This window comes from Eumetopias jubatus, unplaced genomic scaffold (assembly GCF_037043125.1).
Source record: "Eumetopias jubatus isolate StellerSeaLion01/CBP00866 unplaced genomic scaffold, mEumJub1_p1.0 scaffold_10, whole genome shotgun sequence".
Classification (NCBI taxonomy): domain Eukaryota; kingdom Metazoa; phylum Chordata; class Mammalia; order Carnivora; family Otariidae; genus Eumetopias; species Eumetopias jubatus.
Window position 1 is genome coordinate 39,833,991 of NW_028274816.1, and position 18,740 is coordinate 39,852,730.

Consider the following 18,740-nt stretch of genomic DNA (forward strand, 5'->3'; position numbering starts at 1 on the left):
CAGCCAGGCTCAGGTGGGGAGAGGCTGTCTGGCAGGGACCCAGGGGCCTTTAACTAGCAACTCAGCTTTATAAGGACCTACCATGCTACACGCTGTCAGGGGAGGGAGCACCACCTGCCAAAGCCTCCCAGCCCTGTGGGGGTGGGTTTCTGATTGAGATTTCCCCTGAAATATCTTGTCTGGGAAAAACAAACTGTCCTGACCCTGAATCTAGGCCCTCCCATCCACTCGCTCATCCATCCACCCTTCCCTCCCTCCATCCATCCACCGGTCCGTCTGTCCATCCAACCGTCCATCCATCCATCCATCCATCCACCCCGCCCCCCACTCTGGAGGTCTATTTTTAGCTCCTGATTCATCTCCTGTTAGGCAAGGATAATGGGCATTGCCATGGTAACCTAACTACTGCTGAATTCTGGAAGAGCCAATGTTGGTCTCTTTAGGGATGGAGAGGACAAAGGAGAAACAGCCCCCTCCATCCACACTGGGAGGCAGCAGGGTTCCAAGATGGGAGGCTGTGTCAGCTCTGTCCTGACCCTGCCACCAAGTCATGGATGACCGGGCCCCAATTTCAGTGGTAGAAAGCCTCAGACCATTCTGGGTTCCATTCAGGGGTGAAGCCACGGGAATTGGTCAGTTAAGATCCCAGCAGCGGCAAAAGACACAAAGAGGGCTAAGAAGAATGGGAGGGGGTTTATGCAGGGGCCCAGGGCAGCAGCGGTAGGCCTGGGAAGCAGCTCTGGGCCAGGGCAGGGCAAGGGGCCTGATGAGCAGGCAGTGGAAGAAGGGTCCCTTTTTGGAGCTGTTGCCTTAGCAAGGATGTAGCCACTCCCAGAACGTGTGAATCAGAGAGGAAGCAGAGGTGTGAGGCCCCCACCTCTACCCTCCACCCTTTCCCTCTGCCCTTTCTCCTTGGGCCAGCAGGAAGCTGGGAGCAGTCAGGCACAGCCTACAGAGGATGCTCTCCTGGATTGGAAGGAAACAGGAGGCTGTGCGCTTGGGGCCTGGCCAGTAGGCAGGCTCAGCTGGGCACATGCGGGTGTGTGGGGGGCTGCTGGAGAGGTGGGGTAGGCACAGGGTCACCAGCTCAGCTGTCGTGATATGGCAACTGCTCCAAGTCAGAGCCCAACCTCTGCCTGGGCCTGAGCTGGCCAGTGAGACCTGGACTTTTGTTGACCTCTGGCTTTTCCTTGAGTTGCTGAGCTGGTGGCATGGGAGGCAGGAGCAACTGGTGACCACTCTGCCACCATGTGGGCTGGGACTGCCTGGGAATGAGCCGACATAAAGGAAATGGGCCAGAGAAATGGCGCTGGGAAGTGCCTAGTTCTGAGCCCTGAGCTAAGACTGGACAGCTAAGGGAGCCGAAAATTCCCTCTCTACCCAGACCAACTGGTGGTGGGTTTCCATCGCTTGCCACCCAAAGAGTCTGGCCTGGAGGGATGGCAAATACTCCCATTTCACAGATAAGAAAAGCGAGGCTCAGAACAGTTAAATCACTTGCCCGGAGTCACACAACTGGCCAGTGGCTGAAGCGGGACCCACTGGCCCCATGCAATTCCAGGCTTTACGTCTTTCGCTACAACACTTTCCATCAAGGGATATGATCTGTCTGGCTCCAGGCTCCAGACAGGCTTCCAGGGAGCCAGAAATCCACCAGCTGTCACAGTGACCTGCAGAGCCTCACTCTTGCTCATACAGCACAGGGCTCAGGGTTTCTCAGCAATCAGAACCAGAAAGTGTGGACTGGGGCCTCCCTGGCAGGAGCCACCCTGGGATTGACTCACTTCAGAAATTGCCCCCAGCACGGTGTGGAGTGGCCCCCTTGTCAGAGGATGGATTTGGGATTTGCAGACAGCGAATGTCCTTTCAGTGGTCAGCTGCGTAAGCCCTGGTCCAGAGTGAGACTGGACACCTGGCTCCAGCTTCCAGTAACTGCGTGACCTTGGACAAGTCTCCTCCTGGTCTGCCACCTGGGAGTATGACAACTTTAAGTCATGGCCCCACTTCCTTGGCAACCTCCTTCTCCTAGACCCTGGGAAGGCTTAGGGTCCTATGGGACCTTCTAAGGCTTGGTCATGAAAAATGCTACTCCACTGCTTTGCTCACTTAAGACTCTGGCTCTTGGGACCCAGTGGCCAAGCTGCAAAGAAACCGAAGCTGTCCATGCAGCCAAGGCCCCAGCTGGCTGGCCAGGTGCGTGTGACGCCACGAGAGGGGTCCTCCAGCCTGGCTGAGACCCTGACTGCATCCTCAGGAGAGGGCCTGAGCCAGATCCCCCCAGCTGATTCTCTCCGGAATCCCTGCCCCACAGAAATGGTATTAATTCCTCCAGGTTTGCTGTCGTTCTAAGCCACCAAGTTTTGGTATAATTTGTTATGCCGCAGGTAACTGATACACCCTCTTCAGAGGGGTCTTGTGAGGACTAAATGGGTGGTGCCAAGGGCCTGGCACAAAATACGGTTGGGTAAATAAATACCAGTTTTGCAAAGGAGCATGGCTTCTCTTTCTTGTCCTGAGGGAGGGCTGTGCCAAAGCTCCGCCTATTGTTAACTTGCCTCCGGCCCTGCTGGCCATCCACCGCCCTCCCCAGAGCCCAGGCTGGGTCTCCGAGGCACGGACTCTGGGTCAGGGTCCCTCACCCGAGGGTCTGCCCTCCCAGGCTCAGAGTCAGCCGCGCTGGGGGGAGGAACAGGGGCAGCTAGGCATCGAGGCTGTTCTTCGTTGCAGACAGGCAACTGTGACTAAGTACTCGTAATTGGTGCGGGGGCGGGAGCAGGGCTGTCAGACGCGAGCACAGGGGGGCCGTGGGCGAGACCGGCTTCCGTGTCCCCCAAACGTCGCCCCCTCCCCCTGCCACTGCACTGATGTCTGCCCCTGAGCAAGGGCACCTGGGACCCTTGCCTGGCACGGACCCTCTTCCTCCCATTAAGGTCCACAGCGGCCGCGGAACCCTGTGCACGGAGGACTCCAGTGTCCCGGGTCCTCACCCCGCTTGGCTCCAGCTGCGCTGCACTGAGTGCAAACCCCCAAACTCCCCCAACCTACCCCCCAAGGTCGGCCTCTTGTGAGCACCATTTCCCAGAAGGGGAAGGAGCTCAGAGAAATTAAGCCACTTGGCCCAGTAAGCACAGCTGGAGGTGGGGGGCGGGGGTGCGTGTCCTGAGCGGGGCCTTGCAGCCCGGTTCTGAGGACTCAAAGCCCAGAGCCAGAGCCACGAGGCCTCAGCTGGGTGCTTGTGTGCGCGTCCGCACGGGGTGGGGGTGGGGTGGGGGGCCGCGCGTCCCCATGGGGGTGGGGTGGGGGTGGGGTGGGGGGCCGCGCGTCCGCACGGGGTGGGGGTGGGGTGGGGGGCCGCGCGTCCCCATGGGGGTGGGGTGGGGGTGGGGTGGGGGGCCGCGCGTCCGCATGGGGGGGTGGGGGTGGGGTGGGGGTGGGGTGGGGGGCCGCGCCTCCGCACGGGGCTGGGGCTGCGTAGGGGGCTGCGCGTGTGGGACCTCTGTCTTCAGCTGCTTTTTGGAAGACGCTCTTTGACCTCCCGGTCACCCTCGGACAGGCCGCACCAGCCTCCTCCTGTCTCTCCAGGAGCTACATGGAGCTGGCCAGACCAACCTGTGTGGGCTGATGGCCGAGTGGTGACGGCCCTGGTGCCCTGCTCACGACACTCAGTGTTGGCCGGAACATCCCTGAGAACATGAGGTGTGCAAACACTAGACTAGAGACACCTTCTCCAGCCCTGGCCGGGAGGGACGGCAGCCTTACGGCCTGCCTGGGAGCAGGGCATGGGCAGAAAGGGCCCACAGGGTCAGGGCGGGGCCCCCCGTGGCCAGAGTCAACGTTCCTCAGTGCTCAATTTGGACCAAGCTGGATGGGGACTCCTGGAGCATGAGATGAGGTGTAGGGCCTTGTGGGGTCAGACACTCCCCAATGCTGAGGAGGGCTCAGGCATGGCCCTCGGGGGGGGGGGCACATTCGCCCTCGTTCATCCAGTGCTCGCTGAGGACTCAGCACAGCGCATGCCCAGTACCCATCTGCAAGATGGGGGGGTGGTCGCGCCTCAGAGGGGACCTGAGGTCAGCAGAGCTGGTGTGCCGGAGGTGGTCCTCCCCCTGCCCCCCCCCCCCAGGGAAGTGGGAATTCGACTCTGCCCTGTCCCTGCTTCTTCCAGGTGTCCCCAGGCCTGAAAGTCTCCCCCTGCTGAATTCCCAGCTGTGTGGCTGGGCCTGGCACCCATGGTGGACCTCGGATGCCTGTCTGGGCCTCACTGGGGACCGGCTCCACAGAGGGTGCCTGGCCAGTGCCTCATGGTGACACCGGAGGCGGGAGCACCCTGGAGGCAACAGCATTAGGATAGCAGAGCCCACTGCTGGCCCTGAGCCCCAGATCTGCTAACGTAGCAGCTGGGGCCAAGGAAGAATGGAAGGGAAGGGACAGGGCTTGCCAGGAAAGAAGCAGCAGGCTTCTAGGGCCCCAAGAAGGCTGACCCGGGGAGCCCAGGCCCCATCCTCGGTCCTGCACCTGGTAGCACAGCCACCATCTATTAAATGCCTGCTGAGAGCCACGACTGAGAGCACAGCAGGTCAGCGTGAATGCCGCTGCCGCGGGCAGCTGGCCTGATGCTGGGCCCAGGATGGCTGAACCAGGTCACGAGCTGCCTGGGCTCCTTCCAGCCTCGCCGCTGTGACCACTGCCCTGCCTCCCAGCCTGCTGCCTCCTTGGTCATGCCCACCGAGGGGAGCGTCTGGGCCATGTGACACAGATACTAGGGGTCAGCTGAGGCGTGCCCTCCCCCTTGTATGGTGACAAGGCCCCAGTTTTCAGCAGGGCACACAGTTGTCTGATAAAGGCTACGTTTCCCTTGCTGTTAGCTGCACCCACCTGACTACATGTTAGCGAATAGTGTGAGAATGAGTGCTTTGTGTTTCAGGGCATGCTTCTCTTCCCCCTTTCCTTCCTGTTGCTTGGATTGAGACGTAATGGCTGGAAGTCAGCAGCCCTCTTGCACCACAGATGAACCTGGAAGTAGAAACCATACAGCGTAGATCAAGAAGATGGGAGGGCCTAGGTCCTGCACACAGTCCTGAAATGACCACCTGTGAATTTCTTGAAGGTGAGAGGGATATAACCTTTAATTATCCATACAACAGGGTCTAAAACACTTAGCACTTGCATCAGATAATTTCCTGGAAAATGTCTGCCATCCTTGCCGTGGGTGTTATTGCAGGGAAAACCTCAGAAGGGGCCACGGGCTCAGCCTCGGTGACCCAGGAAGACTTCCTTGAGGAGGTGGCCGGATGGCCCGGTGGTCGGGGTGGCATGGCCAGGGTGGCCTGCTGGCTCTGGCCACCGGATGCAATGCTGTATTGAGCACTGAGAGTGGACACTCTCAGCGTCTCTGTGGAGAACTCCGGTTCCCCCACGGACCGCGTCCAGCTCCCAGCAGATGGGCGTTGAGCGGCCTGGGCACAGGACGGGAGGGGAGGCTGCCCAACCAGCTGGGCAGGAGGCTGGCATTGGGAACCAACCGGCCTTCCACGGGCTTGGTACCGGCCAAACACTTCGCATCCCCGCGCCACAGACGCGGGAAGCGCTGATGCCCCATTCGTTTCAGGTGAGAGGAAAGAGGCGTTGGCCTGGACCCTCCACCAGGGCGTCTGGCCTCGGGGTCTCAGGTGGGAGCTGACACCCTGCCTGGCCTCGGCTCACTCCCGAGGGCTGATGAGTTTGCCTTCAGAAGGTGAAGCAGGGAGGCCGTGAGGCACCACTTGGGGCCAGACACCCTTCCCACAGCAGGGGCCTCGCTCGCAGTACCCCCAGGTCTCTCCTGGAGACTTGAACGTCAGAGAGAGGGGCATCTGGACCCCAGCGGGGTCTCCATCACACACTGACTGCACCTCATCTGCTGCTGGGGCCAAATGCTGACGGGTCATGTGGACACTCGCCCCCAGGCCACGCCTGGAGAAACAAGCCAACACATCACCCTCCCCTGTGAGCCAGCCTGCAGGGCAGCCAGGGAGCAGAGGCAGCTCAGAAGGCCGTCAATAGGAGAACGGAGCCATATGAGTCGTGGAAAATCCACACACTGCCACTCTAGGAACAGTTAAAGAACCCTGAGACCCTTAGTAAGACCGGGCAAGGAAGGCGGACACGAGGCAGTTCCTACTGTGTGGTGCATTTACGTGAAGTTCACGGACAGAGGGTAGGAGTACGGGGAGCACCGGAACGACGCATCTGGCTCTGGGCAGTGTGTGTATTTTGCATAGGAGCTTACACGTAAGGGACGAGGTGCCTCTCCCTGACGGCCACGGCCTGGCCCTGGGTGCCTGGCGGCCCCGCCCCACCCCTCCAAGGCCCTGTTGGCCGGGTCACTGGACCCGCAGAGCCTGGACAGGAATCTATACCTCAGCTGTCCCCGGGGAACCTGGGGGAGAAGCCAGCAGTGGGTGCATTCCTGGAGGTTCTAGGATGCACTCCCACCCGAAGCTCTGTGACAGCTCCCGGAGGCCTGGGGCCCTGGTGGGGACATCCTGGCCAGTCCTGGGCCCACCCTGACGGTCGGCGGGAGACCAGGGCCATGGTAGCTCCTGTCTCTTGTGGCCCTGCATGCAGATAGCCGTGTCAGCACAAGGGGCGCACCCCTGGCGGCGTTCTGACCCCACGTTTGTGGGGTGTTGATTATAGCCTCTCGGGACCTTAGTCCTTCATTCTGGGAGAGGCTGTGGGGCAGCAACGCGCTCTTGGCTCTGCTCCATTTCCTCCTGATGTGCACACTTGGGGTGACTCCTGCCACCTCCCTGCACCCCAGTTCCCTGTCTGTGGGGTGAGTGTGCTGCACCTGCAGTTCCCAGGACTGATAAGATCGTGTGCGCAGAGCCCTCTGGGCCAGGAGCTGGTGTACAAGCGCCCGTCTCCCCAGCCCCACGGCTCCTCCAGGCTGATGCTATATGTCGGCCCCACAGCTTACAGGGGACAGTGTCACAGTGCCCTGTCCTGCAGAGAAGAGGCTGGGGCGAGGGGTGAGTCTCACTGGAGCCCACAGGCTGACGGGGGGACGGGAGTGGCTGTCAGAGGCAAGAGGAAGCTCAGAGTAGGGTCCGCGGAACAGGCAGCCACGACTTTCATTGGCTGGGCTGGGGGTGCCACCAGCATCGAAGGCCTGGTTTGGTGGCCAAGGGGCCGGACCAGGAGGATGTAGGTTGGGTGGGCTCAGGGGGTCAGGGACAGGGTCAGTCCAGCGGAGTGAAGGCCGGAGTCACCCATCCTGGCTCTGTGGATGGTGCTGAGTTTCTTCTTCTACACCTCTTCTAGTCCCCACAATACCTGAGAGGGAGGACAGATGGAGGACACCAGGCCAAGTGAGGAGAAACCTCAGGTGGCCATGGAAACACCACAGCCAGGCTCTGGGGTTGCTTGGGACAGAGGCCGAGTCGTGTCTCCCGAACGACGTGTTCAAGCCCTAACGCCCAGTACCCGTGACTGAGACCTTCTTTGGAAACAGGGGTTTTGCAGATGAGATTAAGGTTAGATGAGGTCGTTAGGGTGACTGGTGTCCTTGGGGGACGAGGAGAGTGCCCACGCCATGGTTGGGCAGCTGAGGACCAGGATCCTCACTGACGGCTTTCAGAGGAGCACCACCCTGCTGACCGTGACCTTGGACTTGTGGCCTCCAGGACCGAGAGAGAATACACTTGTGCTGTTTAGGGCCCCCCGTGTGTGGTGCTTCGTAGGGCAGCCTCAGGACACTCGCGTGCACATATCCTCCACTCACCTGTAGCAATGGTACCAAGGAGGTGATGAGCTGAAGACCGGGAACCTACCCAGACACTATGTTACCTCTTCTCAAGTATTTAAATGTAAAGATTCCATAACTGGGCTTTGGTTTGATACGCTGTTTTCTTGCACCAGACTCTCCCCACCCCACTCTGCTCCAGGGATGGACTCAGGAGCCCAGTCAACACTCCCTGGAGTACTGCCCTTGGGAAGGGGCCTGTTGTGCTCATAACGGTACGTGCTGCAGAATGGTCTCCGCAGTGAGTTAGCACCAGCATCACCTCACGTGACTGCCTTCTCCGTGTGTGTGGGGAGAACATTTAAGATGAGCTCTCTCCGCGGCTTTCCAGTACACGAGACAGAATTGCTCGCCACAGCCCCCGAGGTGTACATGAGATCCCCAGAACTTCCTCACCCTATAAGTGGAAATGAGTACCGTCTGACAAGCAGCTCCCCATTTCCGGCACCCCGGCACATGGCAGCCACCATTCTGCTCTCCGTCTCTGAGTTCGGCTTAGATGCCACATGTAAGTGAGATCATCCGGTGTTTATCTCTCTGTCTCTCTTATTTCACTTTGCATAAGGCCCTCAAGTTCCACTCATTTAGTAGAAAAACAGGCAAGATTTCCTTTTTTTTAAAGGCTGACTACTATTCACTTGTGTGTATATCAACAGCACACCTTCTTTACCTTATCCGTCTGCTGGTGAGCACCTTGGGCTGCTTGTACCCCATAGCTCTTGTACATAGTGCCGCTGCGAACATGGGGGTGCGTGCAGCTCTTTAGTATGGTGATTTCTTTTCCTTTGAATAAATACCCAGAGGTGGGATTGCTGGATCTTATGGTATTTCTGTGTATTTCTTGAGGCCCCTCCATACTGTTTTCCAGAGTGGCTGCACCAGTTTGCACTCCCACCAACGGTGCACAAGGGTCCCCTTTCTCCACATCCTCAAAATGCTCATTATTTCTACTTTTTTTTAGGATGATGACCATCCTAATAGGTGTGAGATGGAAACTCAATGGTTTTGATTTGCATTTCCCTGTTGTCTGGTGATGTTGAGCATCTTTTCATGTACCTGTGGGCCTTTCATAGATCTTCTTCGGAGGAATTTCCATCCAGATCCTTTGTCCATTTTTAAATTGCATTGTTTGTTTGTTTTTTTTTTTTTTGCCATTTAGTTGTATGAGTTCTTTATATATTTTGTACACTAACCCCTCATCAGATAGATGGTTTGCAAATATTTTTTCCCTTCTGTATGTTTTTTTTTTTAAGATTTTATTTATTTGTTTGACAGAGAAAGAGTTCACAAGCAAGGGGAGAGGCAGAGGGAGAGGGAGAAGCAGGCCCCCCGCTGAGCAGGGAGCCCAATGCGGGGCTCGATCCCAGGACCCTGGGATCATGACCTGAGCTGAAGGCAGACGCTTAACCGACTGAGCCACCCAGGCGCCCCTGTATGTTGTTTTTTAATTTTGTTAATTGTTTCTTTCACTGTGCAGAAGCTTTTTAGTTGGATGTGGTCCCACTGTTTATTTTTGCTTTTATTGCCTGGGCTTTTGATGTCAGATTCAAAAAATTGTTGCCAAGACTGATGTCAAGGAGATTTTCTCCTCTGTTTTCTTCTATGAATTCTTTGGTTTCAGGTCTTACATTAAATCTTTAATCCATTTTGAATTAATTTTTGTGAGCAGTGTTAGTTGGGTTCCAGTTTCATTCTTCTGCATGTGGCTGTCCAGTGTTCCCAAGACCATTTATGCAAGAGTCTGTCCCCATTATGCTCCCTTGTCAAATATTAATTGGCTGTATGTACAGCAGTTTATTTCTGGGCTCTTAATTCTGTTGCATTCACCTTTGTGTCTGTTTTCATGCTGATACCACACAGTTTGATGACTAGAGCTTTGTAGTACAGTTTGAAATCAGGACGTGTGGTGCCTCCAGCTTTGTTCTTCCTTCTCGGGGTTGCTGTGGTTATTTAGGACTTTCCTGGTTCCATATGAATTTTATTTATTTATTTTTAAGATTTTATTTATTTATTTGTCAGAGAGAGAGAGAGCACAAGCAGGGCGAATGGCAGGCAGGGGGAACGGCAGGCAGGGGGAGAAGCAGGCTCCCCACCAAGCAAGGAGCTTGATGTACTCCTTGGACCAGGACCCCGAGATCACGGCTTGAGCCGAAGGCAGACGCTTAACGACTGAGCCACCCAGGCATCCCAAATTTTATTTACTTATTTATTTTTAAAGATTTTATTTATTTATTTATTTATTTATTTATTTATTCATTTGACAGAGCACAAGCAGGGGCAGGGGGAGAGGGAGAAGCAGGCTCCCCACTGAGCAGGGAGCCCGATGTGGGACTTGATCCCAGGACCCCGAGATCATGACCCGAGCCAAAGGCAGATGCTTCATCGACTGAGCCACCCAGGGTGCAGTTCCATATGAATTTTAGGATTGCTTTTTCTATGTTTGTGAAAAATGTCTTTGGGGTTTTGATAAGAATTGCATTGAATCTGTAGATGGCTTGCGTAGGATGGACATTTGAACACCATTACTTCTTCTAAACCATGAACGTGGGATATATTTCCATTTCTCTGTGTCTTCTATTACTTTCATCAACATCTCAGTTTTCGGTGGTAACATAGCACTCAGAGATACCACCCCTAGTTCCCAGGACTTGTGAATGAAGATACTACATTACCTGCAGCAAAGAGATCCAGGTGGGCCAAATCAAATCGTACAAGCCCTTAGGAGAAAACTCAGTAGGAGGTGGAAGGAGCTGAGTGAGATGCGAAGCAGGAGAAGGAATCCACACATGGTTCCTGGCTTGAACATGAAGGAGCAAGGTGACAAGGGTACTGGTGGCTTCTGGGAGTAGAAGGCTCCCGGCCAATAATCAACAAAGAAATGGGACCTCACCCCACAACCACAGGGAGCTGAACTCTGCAAATAACCTGAGTGCTCCTGGAAGTGGATTCTTCCCTAGACCCTTGATTTTCATCTGTGAAACCTGGAGTAGGACCCATCTCCAGAACTATGACAGAATAAAGTGCTGTTTTCAGCCTCTACAGGTGTGCTCATTTGTGATGGCAGCTATAGAAAATGAATGCAAATATCTTCACAATCATTTTGATTTTTTTTAAAGTAGGCTCCACACCCAGCACAGAGCCTAAAGCAGGGCTGGAACTCACAGCCCTCAGATTAAGACGTGAGCTGAGATCAAGAGTCCAACACTTAACTGAGTCACCCAGGCACCCCCACAATCATTTTGATTCTTAATTCCTATGAATTTATTACCTATTCAAAACAAAAAAAAATCAAACACAAAAATCAAAATTAAAGAAGGAATCCCTGTTCAAGGCTGGTAGACCCCCATGGGCTGCCACTCTGGGACCTAGCCTAGCACTGGGATCTCCGTTCACTAGCTGGGACCACTTGGGCAAATCACTCAGCCTGCTCCATGGTGACTTCATCCTCTGGTGGGAGCGGGCCACTCCTCCAGGGGCCTTGCAGGTTATGCAAACGTTAAGAAGATGATGGGGCTGTCATGCTTACAGCAGGGCCCAGGATACAATGTATACTCTGTTGGCTACAGAAGAAAGTAAAATCAAATAAAGTATCGCCAGTAGCATCTGGGGACTAATAATAACTCGTCACATTATGTCTTCAGCTCTGAGGGCCCCTGAACGTTCTTCAGTTGGGTTATGGGAGGTTCTGGTTCTTTCTAGCAACCCTGCACCCACCATTGACTGGGAGGGCATCTTCCACTCCCCAGAACAGAGCCCAGCCAGCCAGATCGGGGAGGCTTTTGCTGGCAGTGAGCCGAACACACATTGGCTTCCAGCCTGGATGAAGGGGGCAGGGCTATTTTACAATTAATATACTAATTTAGTATTAAATAAAATATTAACGGGAACAGTAACAGTTTTAGATCAATATTTGCTCTGAACACTTTGAAGAGGCTATTCCATTGTCCCTGGATTCCATTGTTGTGGTTGAGAAATCTGCTGTCAGTCCTTCACAAACATGTCTCTGGATCTGTGGGTTTGTGTCTTGCATCTCCCTGGGACATTCTCAGGGATTATACCTTCAAAATTTTGCCTTTCTTCTATTCTATTATTTTCTTCTGGGATTCCTATTAAGTGGATGTTAGACCTCAATCTAGCCTTTAATTTTCCTCCTTTAAAAAAAAATATTTTATTTATTGAAGAGAGAGAGAGAGAGAGAGAGAGAGAGAGCATGAGCAGGGAGGACAGGCAGAGGCAGAGAGAGAAGCAGACTCCTCGCTGACCAGGGAGCCTGATGTAGGACTCAATCCCAGGACCCTGAGATCATGACCTGAGCTGAAGGCAGACACTTAACCGACTGAGCCACCCAGGCGCCCTGGCCTTTGATTTTCTTAACTTCCTCATAATTTAGATCTCTTTTGATGGCCATAGCTATTGCTCATAACAACCCATATTATTTATGTCTCATGTTTGAGGGTCTTGGATGGGCTCACTCACATACATCCATCACTGGGCACTTAGGTTGCTTCCATATTGTAGTTATTGTGAATAATGCTGCTATGAATATAGATGTACAAATATCTCTTTGAGACCCTGCTTTAAAGCCTTTTGGGTATATACCCAGAGTGGAATTTCTGGGTCATGTGGTAGTTCTATTTTTAATTTTTTGAGGAGCTTGCATAGTTTTTCACAGCAGCTACACCATTTTACCTTCCTACCAATAGTGCACAGGATTCCAATTTCTCCACATCCTCACCAACATTTGTTGTTTCCTGCTTTTTTGATAGTAGCCACCCTAATGGGTATGAGGTGGTGTCTTACTGTGGTTGTGATGTGCGTTTCCCTAATGACTACTGATATTGAATATCTTTTCATGTGCTTATTGGCCATTTGTATACTTTATTTGGAGAAATGTCTATTCAGGTCCTTTGCCCGTTTTTGAATCAGGTTGCTTTTTTTTTTTACATTTTTGTTGTTATTGTTGATTCTTAGGGGTTCTCTCTATATGCTGGATATTAATCTCTTATCAGATATGTGATTTGCAAATATTTTCTCCTCTTCTGGGGGTTGCCTTTTTTACCCTGTTGTTAGTCTCTTTAATGCCCAACATTTTTAAATTTTGATGAGTCCAGTTTTTCTATTTATGCCTGTGTCTGTGGTGTCATATCCAGAAATCATTGCCAAATCTAATGTTGTGAAGCTTGCCCTATGTTTTTTTCTAAGAGTTTTATAGTCTTAGGTTTTATATTTAGGTCTTCAATCCACTTTGAGTTAATCTTTGTATATGGCGTTTGGAAAGGATCCAATTCCATTCTCTTGCATGTGACTGTTTAATCTTCCCAGCACCATTTGTTGAAAAGACTGTCCTTTCCCCCATTGAATGGTCTTGGCACCCTTGACCAAGTCATTTGGCCACACGTGTGAGGATTTATTTCAGGGTTCTCAATTCTATTCCCTTGGCCTATGCGTCTGTCTTTATAGGTAAGTTTTGAAGTCAAGAGGTGTGTTTTTTCTCCTTTCTCAAGATTGCTTTGGCTATTTGGGTCCCTCATGATTCCATATGAATTTTAGGATGAATTTTTCTATTCTGCAAAAAAAAAAAAATGTCATTGGGATCTTGGTAGGGATTGCACTGAATCTGTATATCACTTTGGGTAGGGCAGTGCTCACGTTGAACAAATTACGTCTTGCAATCCATGAGTGTGGGATGAATTTCCAGTGATTTATGTCTTTTTAAAATTTTTTTCAGCAATGTTTTGTAGTTTTCATTGTACAACTCTTTCACCACCTTGATTAAGTGAATTCATAAGTATTTTTTTATGCTATTGTAAATAAAATTATTTTTGTAATTTCCTTTTCAGATTTTTCCTTGTTAGTCCATAGAAATACGACTGATTTTTGTGCATTGATGTTGTTTCCTACTACTTTGGTGAATTCATTTATTAGTTCTAACAGCCAGAAATACATTTTCTCAACTTCCACTTGCCAGATCCAAGGGTTAAATTTTATCCCGTGTCCTCAATTACTGCAAAGTGGAGTGCAGTGGATCCATTCTCCTGCTTGTCAAAATGCTTTCCTCATACGTGTCCAGCTCCCTGACCTCCCCTGACTCTTCCCTGGTGTTCTCGCTTTCTGCCTCTCTCTGTCTGCCTACCTCTCCTCTGCCCACTTCTCTGGCATTGGAATCTTTGACTCTCTTTAGCTTTCTGGCACCATGCCCTTGGCAACACCTGTACTGTGATCTATGGTCAGAAAAGCCCCTCTCATGTTGCTGCCTGGTCCTTTGCTAAGTGCTGTGCATACTATCTCAAATAGTCCATTCCTCAAACCCTGGGAAGAATATGTTCTTGGCGCTATTTTCTAGAGAGGAAACTGACTCAGTAAGGTTAAAGTTCTTGTCCAGGCTCTCATAGCTTGTAAATGTTGAAGCTGAGGTTTGAACCCAGGCCTGGGTGACTCACAAGCTGTTTTCACAATCATTCTGGTTTACTGCCTCTGAGCTCCAGCTCAGATGGCCTCATTTCTCACTGTGCCCATCCGATCCGACTGCCTAACGGATGCATGTGTGTAGGCACTTCAAACTGATCTCCCAATCTGGTCCATAACAAAAATGATACAATACTTTGGGTTTTGCCTTCTACCCAGTCTTCAAAATTGTGAATATTCAAGTCTTTTGATGTCTTTCACTGCACCCTCCCTCTTGTTTCTGAGACCACCTAGAGAGTTGCCCCAGGGCTGTCTCTGCACCTCACCATTGTCAAGTCACCCCCTGACCCCTCACTCATCTCCCACTGCTGGTCTCTCCTCAAACTGCTCAGGCCTGCTCTCCAATTTCAGGCTTATTTTTTGAAAAAAATAAATTCTGCCATTAAAAAAAAAAGAAATACATGTTCTCTTCAGATCCAGTAGACATGCAGACGTGCACACACATGGACACACACAGACACCTGCAAACACTCACCTCACACGTCACATGGGGACTGCCGAGTGGGCTTGAGTCTAATTTTTTTTTCCAAAACTAGTTATGGCCTGTTTCACTAATAATCCACCACTGGGCCTCAAAACCACAATTAAAAAAAAAAAAAAAAAAAAGGCTATCTTAAGATACCCAGGGATATCACAGAGAGGTTTGTAGGTGTAAAACGATTGTGACTATGCCTGTTGGTAGGCATGGCCTGATCACGGAGGCGCAGCGACAGCATGAACTGCGTTCAGCGGTACCAAAGATCGGGGTTTACAGCGCGTCCTATCTCAGTGTAGAGAGGGAAAGCCCTCGGAGACCAAGCATTAAGTGAAAAACAGACCAGCAAGACCACCAAAGTGATCCCACTGTATAAAAAAGGAAGGACGTGCCCGTGGGACCCCAGAGGAATGTTCTGGAATCATGCACAAGGGAGTCTGGGGCTTTACGTCCTCCTGTACTGTCTGCATATTTTAACTACCCGCGTATTAATCTTGTAATCAACACGGAAAAAGAAGGAAAGGCGCATGCTCTGGTACCGTGTGTGGTGTCGCCCGTTGCTCTGACGCCCCCTAGTGGAGCAGAGGAGCCCGACGCCGCTCTCCGCGCTCCTTCCGGCACCCCAAGGGCGAGGCCTCCGCGGGCCGGGGGCTGCCGCTCCACAGAGAAAGCTGATGGACGCGAGGAGGGTCCAGCTCTGTGACAGCCAAGTCCCATGGTCAGGGAGGCTGGGTCTCAGCCCACCAGGCCTCGGTGCCCAGCAGCGCGGGGGTCCCCTCGGTGGGCCCCCAGGGGCAGGGCCTGCGTGGTACCGAGTGTGGTGTCGCCCGGGCCTGCCTCCTCCTGACTCGCGCAGCGCGCTGGAGGGGCTTGGAGCCTTAGAGTCTCCTTCCTGGACTCCCTGTGTGCGAATGGCCCCAGGGGCTGTATGAGCTCCCTGTTGCTGCTGTAACAAATGACCACACGTTGATGGGCTCGGAACAACACAGCTTCATTATCTTGCAGCTCTGGAGGTCAGAGGTCCTAAAATCAAGGTGTCTTCTGGGATGCAGTCCTTCTGGAGGTTCTGGGGGAGAATCTGTTTCCTGCCTCTTCTGTAGCTTCTCGAGGCTCTGCATCCCTGGCCCGCGGCCCCTCCCCCACCTTCATGACCAGCAGCATCTTCACGTGTCCCTCTCACATCTGCTTCCATGGCCACATCTCTGACTCTGACCCCCCTACCTCCTTCTTATAGAAACCCTGTGATAAGGGCGCCTGGGTGGCTCAAATGGTTAAGCGTCTGCCTTCGGCTCAGGTCATGATCCCAGGGTCCTGGGATGGAGCCCCGCATCGGGCTCCCTGCTCCGAGGGAAGCCTGCTTCTCCCTCTGCTTCTCTCTCTCTCTCTCCCTCTCTCTCCCTCTGTCTCTCATGAATAAATAAATAAAATCTTTAAAAAAAAAAAAAGAAAAAGAAACCCTGTGATAACATGGGGCCTCCCCAGATAACCCGGGATCACCTCTCATCTCAGAGTCCTTAATCATGGCTGCAAAGTGTGAGGTAACAAATCCACGGGCCTTAGGCTGTGGACCATTCCCCCAGCTGCAGAGAGGAGAGGGGAGAGAGGCTGGCGATGGGCTGCTCTGCGAGAGCAGGGTCAGAAGCACCCTCAAGAGCCCAGGGGTGCCCACAGCAAGAATGCCGTTGGTTCCTGAGCAGAGGCAGAAGGTGGGGCTGACCGGGAAGCAGGGGGACTCTCAGACCAGTGTCTCCCTCCAAAGTTTGCTGACTTCCTTTTCAGAGTAGCAGTTTCCCTTTCATGACCTGGGGAGGTAAAGAGCCCCATGAGGCCGCAGTGGGTGTGGGGGGCCCCTGCAGTGGACGTCCTCACAGCTGTCCTGGCTGGGGCCGGCTGGGTGCCCAGGCTCCTTCCCAGCCTTTGGGCAGTGCTGTCAGCTTCCATCTGCAGGCGGGGAGGCTGTGGCTGGAGTCAAGGCCAGCTCCATGCTTCTTTGTGCCCACCCATCAGGATTCTGGGAAGCCTCAGAAAAGGGGGATAACCTGCTAGCACCTCGCTCCCAAATTCTGTGCTGTGGTTTGGTTAACATCTGAACAAGCTGTGAGGTGCCAGGGACACCAGCCACACGCCTACAACTCAGGCAGGCCTTGGGTGGAAGACGGAAGCTTGGTCTGAGACAGGAGCTTCACCTGGTGTGGGGCTCAGCTCTGCCATCCCGTGAGGTCTCGGGCAATAGCCCCTTCGGGCAGATGCTGTTAGTCCCACCATTTCAAAGGTAGAGATGGAGGCAGAAAGCAGATAACTGCTACCCCGATCCTTGAGGCCACCCCAGGAGGAACAGGCAGCAGGCAAGGAGAGAGCCGACTGGCTAAGGATATAGCATGTGCCAAGGTCCTGAGGCAGGGGGAGGAAGTCTATTCAAGGACCTAAGAACAGGCCAGTAGGGGTGGTGGCTCTGGGATGAGGGCCATCCCTCTATAGTCTGTGGTGGGGTCTGAATTACAAGGGACATGGGTCAGTGCCCCCAGAGGGCAAGAGGGTCTCTTCTGCCAAGGCCAAGAAGGAGAAGTGGGGCTTTAAATGTTGACATTTGGGGCGCCAGGCTGACTCAGTCAGTAGAGCATCCAACTCTTGATCTCAGAGTCATAAGTTCAAGCCCCATGTTGGGCATGGAGCCTACTGAAAAAAAATATTTACACTCAACATTGAACACATCCCAAACACAAGACAATGTAATGGAGCCAATCAAAAGCATTTCAGGAGATTTATTGACACGGGCCACCAGGGGAGTGATCAGTCAGAAGACCCTGCTGAAAGGGGTGAGGTGACCCATAGTTTTATGTGATGACCCCACAAACATCTCATCATAGCGGTCAGGTGTTGGGGAGTGTGAACAGTGCCCCTTGGGCAGCCTCCACCATTGGTCCCACCTCCGTATCCGCACACCCTCTGTAACTCCAGGGAGGAGGACAGATCCTGGACACCCCTGCAACAGTCTGAGCCCCCCACTCAATCCTCCTCATTCTGCCTGGCTGCCCATCCCTAGAAAACTTAGCTTACCCACCAGGCTGGCCCAGAAAAGCCCCAGCTGGAAACTTCTTGGCTTGAAGGTGGGTAGGTGGGATTGGGCTGGATTTGGGGTCAGATGATGGAGACGGGGTACAGGGGGGCCTCCCAACACCCCTCCCCTTGCTCCCTGGGTGTAGACTCTGCTCTAGAGGAGGGGAAGGGACCGACCCCACCGGGTGAAATGAGAATGTTGCTCTTTCTTAAGGATGACTAACTTGATAGTCCATCTGGATCCGCTTCTAAGCAAGGACAAGATGTGGTCATTTCAGCAATGATTGGGTATGATTGATTTCATAGCACTGCTTTCGTGTTACAAGAACACTGCCTGATCAGCCACTGGTGATGATCCAGCACTGTGGTGCGGGAGGCAGGCTGGTGGGGTCTGCTTCCCTTGGTGGTCTCAACAGAGGATGGTGGCCATGTGTGCACTGTGTTAAAACCACAATTTTTTTTTTTTTTTTTAGAGAAAGAGTGAGAAAGAGAGCGTGTGAGTGAGCGTGTGTGTGTGTGGGGGGGTAAGGGCAGAGGGAGAGAATCTTAAGTAGGCTCCATGACCAGCACAACCTTGAGATCATGACCTGAGCCGTAATCAAGAGTCAGATGTTTAACTGAGCCATCCAGGTGCCCCTAACACCATGATTTTTATATCATTTAAAAAATGTGGTTGTTGTAAATAGTGAGTATGGTAATATCCTCACATGGTACAAAGAAACCAGTTTTAGGGGCACCTGGCTGCCTCATTTGGTAGAGCGTGTGACGCTTGATCTTGAGGTTGTGAGTTCAATCCCCATGTTGGGTGTAGAGTTCAATCAATCAATCAAACAATAAATAGCTTTAAAAAATTAAACACAAATCCGTTTTAGCAAGCTGTATACCTGGGGACGTTGGCCTCTGGTAACCACCGTCACCGTGTGTTGGGCGCTCCAGCGGGACTCCGTTAGGCAGGCT